We start from the raw sequence: 18478 nt of genomic DNA, 5'->3' as shown, positions 1-18478 counted from the left end.
CTAGCCCTAGACCTCCTCTGTATCTCAAAACATATAACCAGTAAAAAAAAATTTAATGTGTCGCCTATGGGGATTTTTAAGTAGCGACGTTTGGCGCCATTCCACGAGCGTGTGCAATTTTGAAGAGTGACATGTTAGGTATCTATTTACTTAGCATAACTTCATCTTTCACATTATGCAAAAATTGGGCTAACTTTACTGTGTTTTTTTTTTAAGCACAAAACTGTTTTTTTTCCAAAAAAAAGCATTCGAAAAATTGCTGCGCAAATACCGTGCAAGATAAAAAGTTGCAACGACCACCACTGTATTCTCCAGGGTCTAAATTGGCCAGAGGTATGGATCTGGTTGTGTAGCTCCTAGAACACCTCAGGCACCATCAAACAGAGCTTTTTCTTCTAAGCACATCTTGCATCGTGACCAAACACCTTAGACACTGGCAAAAAAAATGGAGGTACTCTCCATATGGGAGGGGTTATATAGGTGAGGAACCCTCCTTACAATTAGGGTTGACAGTGTCCAACACCTGAAAGTAACTAACCCATGATGTAATGAATAGAGCTCTGTGTCCAGTGATATATGAACAAGAAACTTAGACTAACAGCTAATGTGGGCAAAAAGAAGGTAAAGGCCTAAGCATTGCATACCTAATATGGATCGTGAATATTAATCTGGGCTGTGCTTGACCAATTTGCTAAGACTACTGCACATAAAATTCTTGAATACCAGGATATTAGCCACTTAACAACCGGCCCATAGCCGAATGACGGCTACAGGGCGGTTGTTTAACTCTGGGAGGCCGTCATATGACGTCCTCCCAGAATTCCGCTCTCGCGCGCCCCCTGGGGAGCGCACTCGAGAGCATCCGTGACCGCCGGGTCCACAGGACCCGGCACATCACGGTAAACGGCCGCTCATCGCGGCCGTTTACCACGTGATCGCTCCGTCAAATGACGGAGTGATCACTTGTAAACAAACCGGCGTCACGTTATGACGCCGGTTCCTCCCTCCCCCTCTCTGTACCGATCGGTACAGCGGAGGGGGAAGAGATAGGTGTCAGCAGCTCTGTGGGCTGCATCCGCAGTGCCCACATCGCTGCTCACCGAAATGTAACCCCTCAATTCCCTGCCATTACTCTGCAATACCCTGCAATACTCTGCAGTACCAGCAAATACTCTGCAATACCCCCAATACTCTGCAATACTCTCCAATACCCGCAAATACTCTGCAATACTCTGCAATACCCGCAAATACTCTGCAATACCCGCAAATACTCTGCAACACCCGCCAATACTCTGCAACACCCGCCAATACTCTGCAGCACCCGCCAATACTCTGCAGCATCCACCAATACTCTGCAATACCAGCTAATACTCTGCACTACCCTCCAATACTCTGCAGTACCCGCCAATACTCTGCAGTAAAATTCCAGACAATACTCTGCAATACCCTGCCATAAATTGCCATACTCGGAGATACCCAGCCATACTCGGAGATACCATGCAATACCCAGCCATAGTCGGTGATACCCTGCAATACCCAGCCATAGACATCCCCCCCCCCCTCCTGCCGCCCTCCGGTGCTTCTACCGACTCGCCAATACGATCAAAGCCAGAATCTTTTTTTTTTTTTTTTTATTCCAGGCTTTCCAGCCTAGAGGTGAGATGTGGGGTCTTATTGACCCCATATCTCACTGTAAAGAGGACCTGTCATGCCATATTCCTATTGCAAGGGATGTTCACATTCCTTGTAATAGGAATAAAAGTGATCAAAAAATTTATTTTTGGGGAAAAAAATGTCAAACTAAAATAAATAAAGTAAAATGAACAATAAAAAATAAAATAACATTTTAAAGTGCCCCTGTCCCCATGTGCTCGCATGCAGAAGCGAACGCATACATAAGTCCCACCCACATATGAAAACGGTGTTCAAACCACACATGTGAGGTATCGCTGCGAACGTTAGAGCGAGAGCAATAATTCTAGCCCTAGACCTCCTCTGTATCTCAAAACATATAACCAGTAAAAAAAAATTTAATGCGTCGCCTATGGGGATTTTTAAGTAGCGACGTTTGGCGCCATTCCACGAGCGTGTGCAATTTTGAAGAGTGACATGTTAGGTATCTATTTACTTAGCATAACTTCATCTTTCACATTATGCAAAAATTGGGCTAACTTTACTGTGTTTTTTTTTTTAAGCACAAAACTGTTTTTTTTCCAAAAAAAAGCATTCGAAAAATTGCTGCGCAAATACCGTGCAAGATAAAAAGTTGCAACGACCACCACTGTATTCTCCAGGGTGTTTTCTAAAAAAACATATATAATGTTTTGAGATTCTATGTAATTTTCTAGCAAATAAATGATGATATTTACATGTAGGAGAGAAATGTAAGAATTGTCCTGGGTGCTCCAGAACGCCTGATGGCGCTCCCTGCATGTTAGGCCTCTGTATGTGGCCACACTGTGTAAAAGTCTCACACATGTGGTATCACCGTACTCGGGAGTAATAGCAGAATGTGTTTTGGGGTGTAATTTGTGGTATGCATATGCTGTGTGTGAGAAATAAACTGATAATATGACAATTTAAAAAAAAATAAAAATAAGTAAAAAAAATCTTGATTTTGCAAAGAATTGTGGGAAAAAATAACAACTTCAAAAAACTCATCATGCCTCTTACTAAATACATTGGAATGTCTTCTTTCCAAAAAGGGGTCATTTGGGGGGTATTTATACTTTTCTGGCATGTTAGGGTCTCAAGAATTGAAATAGGCCGTCAATACTTCAGGTGTGATCAATTTTCAGATATTGGCACCATAGCTTGTGGACTCTATAACTTTCACAAAGACCAAATAATATCCACCAATTTTTTACCAAAGATATGTAGTAGTATAAATTTTGGCCAAAATTTATGAAGAAAAAATTACTAATCTGCTAATATAACAGAAACAAAGAAAAATTCATTTTTTTACAGAATTTTTGGTATTTTTTTTTTATAGCACAAAAAATAAAAAAACGAGCAGTGATTAAATACCACCAAAAGAAAGCTCTATTTGTGTGAAAAAAAGGACAAAAATTTCATATAGGTCCAGTGTTGCATGACTGAGTAATTGTCATTCAAAATGTGAGAGCACCGAAAGCTGAAAATTGGTCTGGTTATTAAGGGTGTTTAAGTGCCCAGTGGTAAAGTGGTTAGTGAATGAAAAAAAAGTGAAGGTTCACTGTCTCAATACAAATAAAGAGTGAATGACATTTACAAACTCTCAATACACACTAAAGCAGGATTTCTCAGTCAGAGTTCCTCCAGAAGTTGCTAGGGGTTCCTTGAGCAATGAGCAAATTATTCCTCTCAGATAAGCTCCCACTGACACCATTAGCACAGCTTGGATTTGGAATATTACTGGAGCCATAATTTGTTATCCTCCTGGTTTACATATTCCCAAACTTCTTGGGTGAGAATCAGATAAAGTACTGGTGCATCAAGTTAACAGTTAGCATGTGCCTTCCTTATGTGCCCACTAATGTTTAGATCAGGGTTTCTAAAAAAGGGTTCATCCAGAAGACAAGGAAAATTGTGACCTGACACAACCACCATGACATGTCTCCACCCCTGTTATGTTTCATGCAAGAAAAAATAGTGGTCAATGGGATTTTAAATGAGACGTGTCATAAAAAATACATTTATGAATAAATAGTAAAACTAGATAATGTTTATTCAACAGAATAAAACTAGTCATAATCATCCATGATGCAATGGAACTTTTTACTTTGGATACATCCATGAACATGTACACTTTCACTGACTCACTTATGCATATTTATTCACATATATAAATTTATACCATTAATGTGGACTACATGTTTGTCATTTTATTAGGGATCACTGGCTTCTCGGCTGGTTTTCTGGGATGGGACGTTTTTTCTGCCTCAACCCCCGAAGAGACCTATGTTTGAGGTCTATAGCCCCTCCTTAGTGCCAGGCCAATTTCATAGATGACGTGCAGGTATTCAGTTTTTTTTTTCTTCTCTTTTCTTTTTTAACCATTATTTTTGATAATAGATATCTCTTGTACCATACTCCTGATGAGTGGGGAAGCCCCACGAAACGCGATGAGTTTTATTAGATGTCGAAAAAAGATCTTTGACTTTCATATTTTATGCTTCTTATGTTAATATGTATGCATATACCCATGTACCTGTGCTAGATGACCCTTATTGATATGCCTCTTAGATTGTCAGCCTTTTATCAACTTTACCTTTTTGATATTGCATCACGGATGATTATGTCTTGTTTTACTTTGTTTGATAAACATTATCATTTTTATTTTTATTTATTCATATATGTATTTTTTATGACACGTCTCATTTAAAGACCCATTGACCACAATTTTTTCTTGTATGCACGGGTTCCTCCAGAAGTTGCTAGGTGTTTCTTGAGCAAGGAACAATGTCTGCCTCTCAGATAAGCTCCCACTGACACCATTGATCTTTTTAGCTATCTGTAAGGGGGAAATTGTTCCCAATCACCACAAGTGTAAGGAGAATTCTTCCCACTGACCATCACACTAATGAATCGTGTGTAGATATGTTCATTTTTAGCAGGGGTTCTCAGGGAACCCCTGCTAAGAAAGTTATTGCAAGGGTTCCTCTTTGTTGAAAAGGTTGAGAATGGCTGCTTTAGTGTATATTGAGAGTGTGTAAATGTCATTCACTATTTATGTGTAGTGAGACAGCGCACCTTCACTTTTTCTTTCATAGCATACCTAACCCTTGATTTAGGGAAAGGAAGCTTGGACAAAAAAGCTCTGACGTCAACCATGAGAAAATTGAGCTCTGACCATACTGGACATCCACCTCTAAGCCCTTGTACACAGTCTGACATTCCGATGGAAAATGTCCAATCGGACCGTGTTGTCGGATAATCCGACCGCGTGTGGGCTCCGTCGGACTGTTTCCGTCGGAATATCCAACCAACAAAGTTTTAGAGCAGGGCTATAAAATTTTCCGACAACATGATCCGATCGGATTTTGTCCGATCATGTGTAGAGAATTCCGATCGGACAAAGTGCCACGCATGCTCAGATCAAATTCCTAGACCAAAGCTATTGGCTACTAGCCTGAACGTAGTCCCATCGTAACGAAATAACATCACCACGTTCTGAACGATTGGATTTTCCAACAACTTTGTCCCACCGTGTGTATGCAACAGTTTCGGACAAAATCTGTTGGACAAAATCTGTTGGACAAAATCCAACGCATTTTGTTGTCAGAATGTCCGACCGTGTGTACAAGGGCTAAGTGTGTGTGAGGTCCCTAACTTATATTGTGTTTGTGATCGCCAATAAACATTTGAGTGTATTTTTATCAAAAATCTTGTTTTGATAAACATATCACAGGACCTACAAGAAGTAGCACCATCTGTTAATTTTACCAGTCCCATGCTTTTAGAATCAGGCAGATTGGTGCATTTTTAAGCAGTTTTTTCCCCATAGGAAAGCATCGTAGGCGCAATGAGATAGTGTCTCTTTTTTTATACTGCGATCTTTATCCGGATGTTGAGGGAGCACCCCTGTCTGTACTATCCTCAGGACTCGCATAACAAATCCTGAGGGAGCAAGATTCTTTGATATCTTTGTGATTGTCAAGAATAGGAATATCAGTTGAAGTATGGGAATTCTTTTTGGGTTGCTGTTTGTTGTTATGGTAATGGCAAGAATGTATTTCTACATTTTATAATTAATAACTCTAAACTAGTTTTGTTGTAGTTTTCTTTTAAAGTGTAATTAAACCCACATAGTAAAAAACAATAAATGTTGTGTTACATGCTGTTCATACTCCACTATGATATTAATTTTCTGTATTCTACAAAAAAAAACATCCTGCTGCTGTCTTTCTCCAGCTTCTGTCCATGTCCCCAATTGAGCTAGAGATTTTGCAACTGTGGTGGCAACTCTGCTCAATTTTCAGTGAGTTTTCTATGCTGAGCATTTCCTCCCTATCACATCTGAGCAGCCCATGTCACACATGTGGGCATATAAACAGTGGTAAATGACAGCCCACTTCCTCCCTCCTCCTTCATGCCCACTAACAGCTAAACACAATAGAGGTGGAATATAACATGTGTACTGAGGGAGGCTTCACCTCCCGATACCATGTTGTTGCCAATATACTGTATATTTGTATGACAATTTAAAACAGTTTATTGATAATAATTATTTTTACTCTGTATTCCAAAGGCTGTTTTTGTGACTAGCTGACACGTACCTTGGAGGTGAGTCTGAAGTGCAGAGGGAGACTTCTCGTATGGCTCTGGTTCCGGGATCGCCAGAGTGGGAACAGTGACCCACGGAGCACAGTGGGGTATGAGAGCCTGCAGGGTTCGCTTGGCTGAAGTTGATGTCCGCTTGGCAGCGACAGGAACAGGCTCAGAGCAGCAGGCCAATGCGCACAGATACAGGACTGCAGGCAGGTGCGGCATCAGGCAGGTGCGCACAGATGCAGGACTGTAGGCAAATGCACACAAGCGCAGGGCAGCAGGCAGAAGCAGGGTCAGTCAAGCCAGGTCATAACAGTGGATCAGACAGGAGCGGCAGGCAGAGAATGGTCAAGTCCAGGCAGGTTCGGCAACAGATGATCAGACAAGCAGGTACACAGAGCAGGTCAAAGGCAAGCCAAGGGGTCAGGATTAGAGATAGCAGCAAGGTCAGGAGAGCTGGGTAAACACTGGAGCAGATGTGGGTTCAGCATCAGGTTACAGGATGAGCTGCAGATCAGACAGCAAGGGTGCATTCTGAAGAGGCCCCTTTTAAAGGTCATTGGGCGCCAAAGCTGTGTTACTGTGCATGCTCGTGTCTGCGCATGCGCATTGGCGCACGTATATTCACCACTGGATGCCTGTGAGCTGGAACACATCTCAATGAACCCGTGCGCCTGTGACCAGTTGCAGCGTCATGCGCAGTGCGTCCATGACACTAGCAGAGTACAAGAAGCTCCTCCTGCTTAAGTTTCCCTGCAGACAGGCTGGGAAAGAGCTGGGTCACGTGACAGCTGTATATCGACGAGGAAAAGGGTACTTAGATTTTTTTTTATTAAACAAATTACAGTGCATCATTTACATACAAAAAGAGAAGGGATAATGTAAATTAAACATTGTGTATTTAGTATCACTTTAACATGAAGATCTATTGCCACCAATTGAAAACACAATTTGGCCTTAGAAAAAAGGTTTGCGATGATATGTACATTTTTACTAATATGTGTAAAAGCTGATGCGTATGTTCAGGCAATTAGATTTGTTTTCCCTCTTCATGAAAGAGTTTTTAAAAAATATAATATGACAGCAGGAGAAAAAAACTTACTAGAACTCATATTCACATTCATGTGAACGTAGCTTTTTGTACATGACCCAGAAGTGGCCCCTCTATTCTCAATCAGCAATAACAGGATGCACCCAGTATCTACTTGTCATCTTCTTCCTCTTTTTCTTTTTATCTTTCAAATATGTAGTTACTGTGGATGCATGAAATCCATGAAACATGCCATTTCATTTGTCATTGGTTGGAGAGCAAAAAGGACCACAGAATACTCCAAAATCAAGAAAGAAATAACAATAACCCCAAAAGCAGAAACACTTAGCAACAAATCGTGTCACAGATTATATTTCTCTATTGGCTTATAATGTATATAAACTCCAGAATAGGGATGAGCCGAACGCCCCCCGGTTCGGTTCGCACCAGAACTTTCGAACGGACCCCAAATTCCTACGAACTTTAGAACCCCATTGAAGTCTATGGGACTCGAACGTTCGAAATTAAAAGTGCTAATTTTAACGGCTAATATGCAAGATACTGTCCTAAAAAGGGTTTGGGGACCTGGCTCCTGCCCCAGGGGACATGGGTCAATGCCTAAAATGTTTTTAAAAATTGCCGTTTTGGCGGGAGCACTGGTTTTAATGACGAATTAAAGTGAAAAAAAGTGAAATATTCCTTTAAATATGGTGCCTGGGGGGTGTCTGTAGTATGCCTGTGAAGTGCCACGTGTTTCCTGTGTTTAGAACAGTCCCTGCAAAAATGACATTAAACGGAAATAACATCATTTAAAACTGCTTGCGGTTTTAATGTTATATCTGGTTCTTGCAATATGGTTGAAAATCATTGAGAAAAATGGCATGGGTAGCCCTCCCTGCCCATTACCAGCCCCTTTGGGTCTTGTACGCATATTAAGGGGAACCCAGTACCCATATTAAAAAAAGGAAATGCGTGTGGCCCCCAGGCCCTATATACTCAGAACAGCAGTATACAGGCGGTGCAAACAAGACAGGGACTGTGTAGGTTTGTTGTGTTAAGTTGAATCTGTTTGTAATTTTCAACCGGTACATTTTTAAAGTGTAGCTCCAGTCAAAAAAACGATTTTTAAGCTTTTTGGAAAACATAGGGAAGGGTTATCACCCCTGTATAATTTGTTTTGTCGTACATCTTTTTTCATCTCACTTGCTGTTGTCTCCTTCCGTTTGCAAGTAGGAGATGTTTGTAAGTTGGATGTTTGAAAGTAGGGGCCTGCCCTATATGCTCTGCAGAAATGGCGGAACAAGGTGTTGGTTTTGCCACAACATTGTAAGCCCTCAAAGTGACTCTTGGTGGGCGCTGGAGCGCCCTGCTGTGAACGATTATATCAAGAATTGTAATTACATGCCATTGTTGAACAGTGGTAGAAAAATTTACCTTTTGGTGGTTGTGGTGCTGGTGCCACAACACTATAAGTCCTCACAGTTACTCTGGGTGGGCACAGGAACGGGCCCTCCTGTGAAATATTATATCAAGAATTGTAATTACATGTCCCTGTTAAACAGGGGCAGAAAAATTGGGCCTTAGGCACTGGTGCTGGTGCCACGACACTGCAACCTCTCCCATATACTCTATTTTTATTGCAGGAATTAGCCCTGCTGCAAAGCATTGCATCAAAAATTGTAATTAAACGCCCCTGTTAAATAGGGGCAGAAAAATTGGGCTGATGGCATCACCCAGAACCAGAAATGTTCTTCCAACATATCAGCGGAGGAGGAAGAGGATAGACAATCAACATAACAGGACAGTCACTCAGCATCAGCATAGGCAGTCTTGAAGGGATGTGATATTTCAAAAAAAATTCTTCGGTTACATCAGCTTCAGGTGCTTGGTAGCTGTGGGTGATCCAAGACTGATTCATCTTGATGAAGGTCAGTCGATCAACTGATTCGGTGGACAGGCGCACCCTGTGATCGGTAACAAAGCCACCAGCAGCACTGAAGGTGCGTTCCGAAAGAACGCTGGATGCAGGACAGGCCAGTAGCTCAATTGCATACTGTGCAAGCTCTGGCCAGTGATCCATCCTCAAGACCCAGTAAGCCAGAGGATTTTCGGTGGGAAAGGTGTCCAAGTCTGACCTTGACCCTAGGTATTCCTGCACCATGTAAATCAGACGCTGGCGATGGTTGCTGGAACTGATCATACCTTGGGGCTGCGGACTAAAAAATTGTCTGAAAGCATCAGTCAGACGGCCACCTTCTCCACCGCTCCTTCTGACCGATGCCTCAGCAACACGTTGTCCAGGACCAGGAGTTTGTAACCTCCCAGTCTCTGGGAACGCATTGCACAGACCTTTCTGCAAGGCCTCCCGGAGATGTCTCATCCTCTGCTCCCTCTGCGATGGCAAGATAAGGTCGGCAACCTTACCCTTGTACCGTGGATCCAGGAGAGTGGCCAGCCAGTAATGGTCCCTCTCCTTGATCCGAAGAATACGAGGATCCTTCCGCAGGCTTTGCAGGATCAGGGAGGCCATGCAGCGTAGGTTAGCTGAGGCATTCGGTCCGGAGTCCTCTGGGTCACTAAGGACAACATGATCCGCAGCTACCTCCTCCCAGCCACGTACAAGTCCACGTGTTTCTTGGGACTGTAAATCATCACTACAAGACTGCTGCTGCTGCTGATGCTGAGTGCCAGCCTCCACCTCCATGCTGACACAATCATCCTCCTCCTCCTCATCCTCTTCCTGTGTGATGGGTGGCACAGCAGGAACACTGTCTGGATAAAGGGGGCCTTGAGAGGCAAGGAAGTCCTCCTCTTCCTGCCTCTGTTCTGCCTCAAGTGCCCTGTCCATTATTCCATGCAGCGTATGCTCCAAGAGGTGGACAAGAGGTACAGTGTCACTGATGCATGCACTGTCACTGCTCACCATCCTTGTGGCCTCCTCAAACGGTGACAGGACAGTGCATGCATCCCTGATCATGCCCCACTGGCGTGGTGAGAAAAAACCGAGCTCCCCTGACCCTGTCCTGGTGCCGTAGTCGCACAGGTACTCATTGATGGCCCTCTGCTGCGTGTGCAGCTGCTGCAGCATGGCCAACGTTGAGTTCCACCTAGTGGGCATGTCACATATAAGGCGGTTCTTGGGCAGGTTCAACTCCTTTTGGAGCTCAGCCAGCCGAGCACAGGCATTAAATGATCGGCGGAAATGCACAGACTTTCCTGGCCTGCTTCAGGACATCCTGTAAGCCGGGGTACCTGCCCAAGAACCGCTGCACCACCAGGTTAAGGACGTGAGCTACACAGGGCACATGGGTCAGTTGTCCCTGTCGGAGGGCGGAGAAGAGGTTGGTGCCATTGTCGCAAACCACCATTGCTGGCTTAAGCTGGCGTGGCGTCAACCACCTCTCGGCCTGCCCCTGTAGAGCTGACAAAACATCCGCCCCAGTGTGGCTCCTGTCCCCCAAACAAACCAGCGCAAGCACGGCATGGCATGAAGTGCTAGCAATTTAGCCAAGCGAGCATTCAACCGCTGGGCATGTGGATGGCTGGGAGTGAACTTCTTTCGCCGGTCCAGCAGCTGGGGCAGGGACATTTGCCTACTATAATCGGACGTGGGTGTACTGCTAGCAGAGTGCCCTGAAGCACTTGGCTGTGACACACCTAATTCTACACCTTCATTCCTCTCAGAGCAGGTTTCAGAGAGGACTGAAGGTCTAGTGGGGTTGGAGATGCCAGCTGATGAGGAGCAAGGAGAGGTCCGTTTTGTTCTTTGGTGTGGGTCTTTGAGGTACGCTTGCCAACAAGCTGCATGGCACGTCAACATATGTCTGGTCAAGCATGTGGTGCCCAAGCGGCTGATGTTTTGGCCATGCGAGATACGCTTGAGACATATGTTGCAAATAGCAGCGGTGCGATCTGATGCACTCGTCTCAAAAAAGGCCCACACCAAAGAACTTTTAGAATAACGCGCAGAGGCAGCGCCCTGCACAGGCGGAGCTCTGCGGTGTGATTCAGTCGGTGTGCTGCCCCTAAGCTGGCCCCCGGAGGGCATCCTGCCTCGTTGGACATGTGCCTCCTCCTCCTCCTCTCTCCTACCAGGCACCCACGTGGAGTCAGTGCCCTCATCATCCCTTCCCTCTTCATCGCTGTAGCAAACCTGGCAATATGCTGCAGCTGTGGAACATGACTGCCAGATTGCTGTCCTTCTTGAGCATCCCCTCTCTCTGCATTCACGCTACTGCCTTCCTCTAGCTGAGTGTCATCATCAGAGCCTACAAAACACTGGGCATCCTCCTGGAGCATGTACCCAACACTGTGCTCAAAGAGTTCAGGAGACTCCTCAGGAGGACGTGGTGGGTCTAGGGAAGGAGTCACTGATGATGACATTGAGACGAGGGAAGACGATGCGCTGGCAGCTGCTTTGCTAGTACCCTGAGACTGGGTGAGAGAGGATGAGGAGGATGAAGAGGGCTTGGTCATCCACTCTACCAAGTCGTTGGCATGTTGCGGTTCAACATGTCCAGCTGCCGAAAAGAAGGACAAGCGTGTCCCATGGCCACGTGCTGATGACAATGCACCGCGTCCACGACCAGCACTGTTGTCTCTAGACACAGAGCCTGCTTGCCCTCTTTTATCAGCTCGCGCCTGTCTGCCTCTCCTTGCTGGCTTTCCAGACATGGTAATGGCCTGAAGGGAGTTGGGTAAAACAGCAGTTGGGTAGTGTATATTGTGCTGGAGGCACACAACACCCACTAACTCCTGCAGATGCCTTTATTATAGAACACCAGAGATAAAGGGGTATACTGTACTGGAGGCACACAACACCCACTAAGCCCTGCAGATGGCTCTATTAGAGAACAGCAATAAAGGGTAGATACAGGTGTATATTGTGCTGTAGGCACACAACACCCACTAACTCCTGCAGATGCCTTTATTATAGAACACCAGAGATAAAGGGGTATACTGTACTGGAGGCACACAACACCCACTAAGCCCTGCAGATGGCTCTATTAGAGAACAGCAATAAAGGGTAGATACAGGTGTATATTGTGCTGGAGGCACAAAACACCCACTAACTCCTGCAGATGCCTTTATTATAGAACACCAGAGATAAAGGGGTATATACAGATGTATACTGTGCTGTGCTGGAGGCACACACAACTTCCAATAACTCCTGCAGATGCCTCAAATAGAGAAGAGCTATGTAGGTGGATATAGCGGTGTGTACTGGGTACAGAGCACGCAGACAGCACGCACAAGCTCCTAACACTACTGACTGCAAGCTCTATTATAAAAGATAGATCACTAGCTATATAGGTGAGGTGAATATAGCGGTGTATACTGCGGTCAGGGCACGCAGACAACAACCACTACAGAAGGGCAAGATCGAAAATTGGCCGATAACGATCGGTGTGTACTGTGTTGAAGGTACACAGAACACCCACTAACTGCATCCTGCCTGTGGCCAATCATGGCTCTCCTCGCTGCTGGCGCTGTGATTGGCCCAGCATGCGGGGTCACAGTGCATGCTTGGCCAATCATGAGCCAGCAATGCACTGCGATGACGCAGTGCATTGTGGGCCGTGAGCGCCACACGAATTTGGCGCGAACGGCCCATAACGCTCGGAATTCGCCGAACGGGCGAACAGCCGATGTTCGAGTCGAACGTATGTTCGACTCGAACACGAAGCTCATCCCTACTCCAGAACTCAAAAACGCTGAAACAAAATGCACAAAAACGGGACACTCAGGTGCGAATGCAGCCTTATTGAAACAGAAAAAAAATGCTTTTCTGATAATAGTAATAGGGATGGACGAACTTCCGACGGGATGTTTTGCGAACAAGGACCGCGAACGCGGACCGCGAACGCGGCCGATAGTTCGCGAACCGTAACGTTCACGGCGGGCCCCATTGACTTCAATGGGAGGCGAACTTTGCAAACCTACAGGTCAAATTTGCAGCCACAAAATAATTACTAGCTGTGCAAACATAGTCCCACCACATGGCCAATGACAAAACACATGTATGAGGTGAATCTGGGATCCCCAACTACAAGCATTCTTTTTTAATATGTGAAATTGTGACAATTCAGGACTGTGGAGCGCATGAAGTCAATGGAGGAGAGGGAAGGTCAGGGTAGGCAAAGAAGAGGGTGCAGGAGATGATCACCAGCAGCGTGACATACAGCAATGACACCTGCACCGTGATAGAGTGATCTGACACCAGCACCGTGATAGAGAGCACTGACATCAGCAGCGTGACATACAGCAATGACACCTGCACCGTGATAGAGTGATCTGACACCAGCACCGTGATAGAGAGCACTGACATCAGCAGCGTGACATACAGCAATGACACCTGCACCGTGATAGAGTGATCTGACACCAGCACCGTGATAGAAAGCACTGACATCAGCAGCGTGAAATACAGCAATGACACCTGCACCGTGATAGAGTGATCTGACACCAGCACCGTGATAGAGAGCACTGACATCAGCAGCGTGACATAAAGCACTGACTCCAGCACCGTGATATACAGCACTGACACCTGCACTGTAAGCAGCCCCAGGAGGAAGTCAGCATAGCACAGGGATGGTGGGAGCCCCTCATAATGAGCATAGCACAGGGATGGTGGGAGCCCCTCATAATATGCACAGCAGAGGTACAGCCCCAGGAGGACGTCAGCACAGCACAGGGATGGTGGGAGCCCCTCATAATAAGCAGCCCCAGGAGGATGTCAGCATATCACAGGGATGGTGGGAGCCCCTAATAATAAGCAGCCCCAGGAGGAAGTCAGCACAGCACAGGGATGGTGGGAGCCCCTCATAATAAGCAGCCCCAGGAGCATGTCAGCATAGCACAGGGATGGTGGGAGCCCCTAATAATAAGCAGCCCCAGGAGGAAGTCAGCACAGCACAGGGATGGTGGGAGCCCCTCATAATGAGCATAGCACAGGGATGGTGGGAGCCCCTCATAATATGCACAGCAGAGGTACAGCCCCAGGAGGAAGTCAGCACAGCACAGGGATGGTGGGAGCCCCTCATAATAAGCAGCCCCAGGAGGATGTCAGCATAGCACAGGGATGGTGGGAGCCCCTCATAATAAGCAGCCCCAGGAGGATGTCAGCATAGCACAGGGTTGGTGGGAGCCCCTCATAATAAGCAGCCCCAGGAGGAAGTCAGCACAGCACAGGGATGGTGGGAGCCCCTCATAATAAGCAGCCCCAGGAGGATGTCAGCATAGCACAGGGATGGTGGGAGCCCCTCATAATAAGCAGCCCCAGGAGGAAGTCAGCACAGCACAGGGATGGTGGGAGCCCCTCATAATGAGCATAGCACAGGGATGGTGGGAGCCCCTCATAATATGCACAGCAGAGGTACAGCTCCAGGAGGAAGTCAGCACAGCACAGGGATGGTGGGAGCCCCTCATAATAAGCAGCCCCAGGAGGATGTCAGCATAGCACAGGGATGGTGGGAGCCCCTCATAATATGCACAGCAGAGGTACAGCCCCAGGAGGAAGTCAGCACAGGGATGGTGGGAGCCCCTCATAATAAGCAGCCCCAGGAGGATGTCAGCATAGCACAGGGATGGTGGGAGCCCCTCATAATAAGCAGCCCCAGTAGAAATATGACACCGCTCAACCTCTTCAAACAGGAAGGTACGGGCATATAGTACGGTGTGCTTTTTTTGGACAAGGAAGTGAGCCAAATGAAGAAAGAAGGTCTGTGTGCTTGATTAAAAAAATTGTTTATAGACATATACATGGTCTACTGGTCACATGTGTTGAATTCCTCCGAGATCCATGCCTCATTCATTTTTAGAAATGTGAGGTAGTTAACACTGTCGTGAGCTAGGCGCTTATCGGTCACGATCCCCCCTGCTGCGCTGAACGTCCTTTCGAACAGGACACTGGACGAGGGGCAAGCCAACAGTTCGATTGCAAATTGGGCAAGCTCTGGCCAGAGGTCAAGCCTGCCCACCCAGTAGTCCAGGGGTTCATCACTCCTCAGAGCGTCCACATCGGCCGTTAACCCGATGTAGTCGGACACCTGACGTTCTAGGTGTTCCCTGATGCTGGATCCGGATGACACCTGTCGATGGGTCGGCTGAGAGAATGACCTCATATCAGAAGTCACCAACACATCTTCAAACCGGGCTCTTCTTGCAGGCACTGTTGGATTGGTACCCGCAACTCCTTCTCTGGGAGTGGGAATTGCTCCTCTGCCAGCGCACGCAAAAGCAGAATGCAGCATTTCTCGAAGCAAGGCCTGGAAGTGCTCCATTCTGACAGCCCTCTGTGACGGCGGTAACATTTCCGCCATTTTGTGTTTGTACCGGGGGTCTAAGTACGTTGCCACCCAGTACTGGTCCTTGACCCTTATGCTTATACGGGGGGTCCCTATTAAAACACTGGAGCATGAAGGCCCCCATTTGCACTAAACTGGAAGTGGTGTGGTGGCCTGGCTCCTGCTCATCATCCAGGATAATATCGTCCTCTTCATTCTCCTCTCCCCATCCATGCACAACAACAGGGATCCCAGAAAGGTTTAAAGCATGCTCTTCTTGCTCCTCCTCATCCGCCCCGACACCATCCTCCTCTGACTCCTCTTCAGACTCCTGTTGTTCACTTGTCTCAGATAGAGTAGCCCCCCCTGGGAATTCATCCAGCATTGCGACTTCCTCATCTTCCCGCTCCTTCTCCTCCACAGCTTGATCAATGACACGACGCAATGCACGCTCCATAAAGAAGGCATAAGGTACCATGTCACTGATGGCGCCATGGCTGCAACTGACCAGTTTGGTGATCTCCTCAAATGGCCGCAGAAGTCTGCATGCGTCGCGCATGAGCAGCCACTGGCGCGGTGAAAAAAAAAACAGCTCCCCAGAACCTGTTCTGCCGCAGAGTTCATACAGGTAGACGTTAACTGCACGTTTCTGCTGGAGCAGCCTATCAAGCATATAGAAGGTTGAGTTCCATCGCGTCGGGCAATCGCAAATAAGACGTCTGACCGGCAGATTGTGTCGCCGCTGAATGTCAGCAAGGAGATCCATGGCCGTGTAAGATCTTCTGAAATGGGCCGAGATTTTTCTTGCCTGCCGCAAGATGTCCTGGACCCCAGGGTATTTGACAACGAATCGCTGCACGACCAAGTTTAAGACGTGTGCCATGCATGGCACGTGCATAATTTTGCCCTGTTTCAATGTGCTAAGCAGATTGGCACCGTTGTCACACACCACTTTACCAACTGTCAAATTGAGCGGTGTTAGCCACTGATCTGCCTGTGAACGCAAAGCTGAAAGGAGTGACGGGCCAGTGTGGCTCTTGGCTTTCAGGCACAACAGACGCAGCACGGCATGGCAACGTCTCACCTGGCATGTCGAATAGGTTCTGGGGAGCTTGGGCGGCGCAGCGGAAGAGACGCTAGCAACGGAAAAGGAGGAGTCAGCCGAGGAGGAGGATGGAGTAGGAGGAGGAGGAGGAGAAGAAGAGCCAGGCCTGCATGCAATCCGTGGCGGTAAAACCAAATCTACACGGGTGCCACGGGTTACATGCTTGACGGTCATCAGAAGGTTCACCCAGTAGGCAGTAAAAGTGATATACCTTCCCTGCCCGTGTTTGCTAGACCACGTGTCTGTGGTCAGATGTATCTTGGCACCGACACTGTGTGCCAGAGATATATTCACTTGCCGCTGAACATGGCCATATAGCTCTGGGATGCCCTTCTCTGAGAAATACTTCCTTCCTGGGACCTTCCATTGTGGTGTTCCAATGGCCACAAATTTTATATGGTTTATATGGCAGTGGTTGGCGGGCTATCAGTTCTGACAAGCCAGCTGTCAACCGTTGGGCAAGAGGGTTATCCGGTGTCATCATTTTTTTTACGCTCGAACATTAGGCCCACGGAAGCCTGCCTTTTTGCAGAAAAACGTGAGCTTGGCGTGATGGAAGGTGGAGTGGAGGAAAATTGTGAGGAGAGAGGAGAAGGAGAAGTATTAGACGAGGCTGGACAGTAAGAGCCTGGAGTGTGGCTTTGTGTGTTCCGTTGCTCCCACTGGGCTCGGTGATGGCTGCTCATGTGCCTTCTTAAGGCGGTCGTCCCTAGGTTATTGTTGGGCTTACCGCGACTAATGCGTTGACTGCAAAGATTGCAGATGGCAACACTATTGTCAGCAGCGGACACGTTAAAAAAAGCCCACACTACGGAGCCATGTGCCGGCGTCCTGGGAGCGCAAGATGTGACCGTACATGGTTGATGCCTCGCTCCTGATACAGTGCCTTGCGAAAGTATTCGGCCCCCTTGAACTTTTCAACCTTTTGCCACATTTCAGGCTTCAAACATAAAGATATACAATTAAAATTTTTTGTGAAGAATCACCAACAAGTGGGACACAATTGTGAAGTGGAACGAAATCTATTGGATAATTTAAACTTTTTTAGCAAATAAAAAACTGAAAAGTGGTACGTGCAAAATTATTCGGCCCCTTTACTTTCAGTGCAGCAAACTCACTCCAGAAGTTCAGCGAGGATCTCTGAATGATCCAATGTTGTCCTAAATGACTGATGGTGATAAATAGAATCCACCTGTGTGTAATCAAATCTCTGTATAAATGCACCTGCTCTGTGATAGTCTCAGGGTTCTGTTGAAAGCGCAGAGAGCATCATGAAGACCAAAGAACACACCAGGCAGGTCCGTAATACTGTTGTGGAGAAGTTTAAAGCCGGATTTGGATACAAAAAGATTTCCCAAGCTTTAAACATCCCAAGGAGCACTGCGCAAGCGATCATTTTGAAATGGAAGGAGTATCAGACCACTGCAAATCTACCAAGACCTGGCCGTCCCTCTAAACTTTAAGCTCAAACAAGGAGAAGACTGATCAGAGATGCAGCCAAGAGGCCCATGATCACTCTGGATGAACTGCAGAGAACTACAGCTGAGGTGGGAGAGTCTGTCCATAGGACAACAATCAGTCGTACACTGCACAAATCTGGCCTTTATGGAAGAGTGGCAAGAAGAAAGCCATTTCTCAAAGATATCCATAAAAAGTCTTGTCTAAAGTTTGCCACAAGCCACCTGGGAGACACACCAAAAATGTGGAAGAAGGTGCTCTGGTCAGATGAAACCAAAATCGAACTTTTTGCCCACAATGCAAAACGATATGTTTGGCATAAAAGCAACACAGCTCATCACCCTCAACACACCA

The sequence above is a fragment of the Lithobates pipiens genome, unplaced genomic scaffold (genome assembly GCF_037356315.1).
Source record: "Lithobates pipiens isolate NorthernLeopardFrog02 unplaced genomic scaffold, aLitPip1_a1.2 Scaffold_23, whole genome shotgun sequence".
NCBI lineage: Eukaryota > Metazoa > Chordata > Amphibia > Anura > Ranidae > Lithobates > Lithobates pipiens.
Note: the sequence above shows the minus strand (reverse complement) of the source record.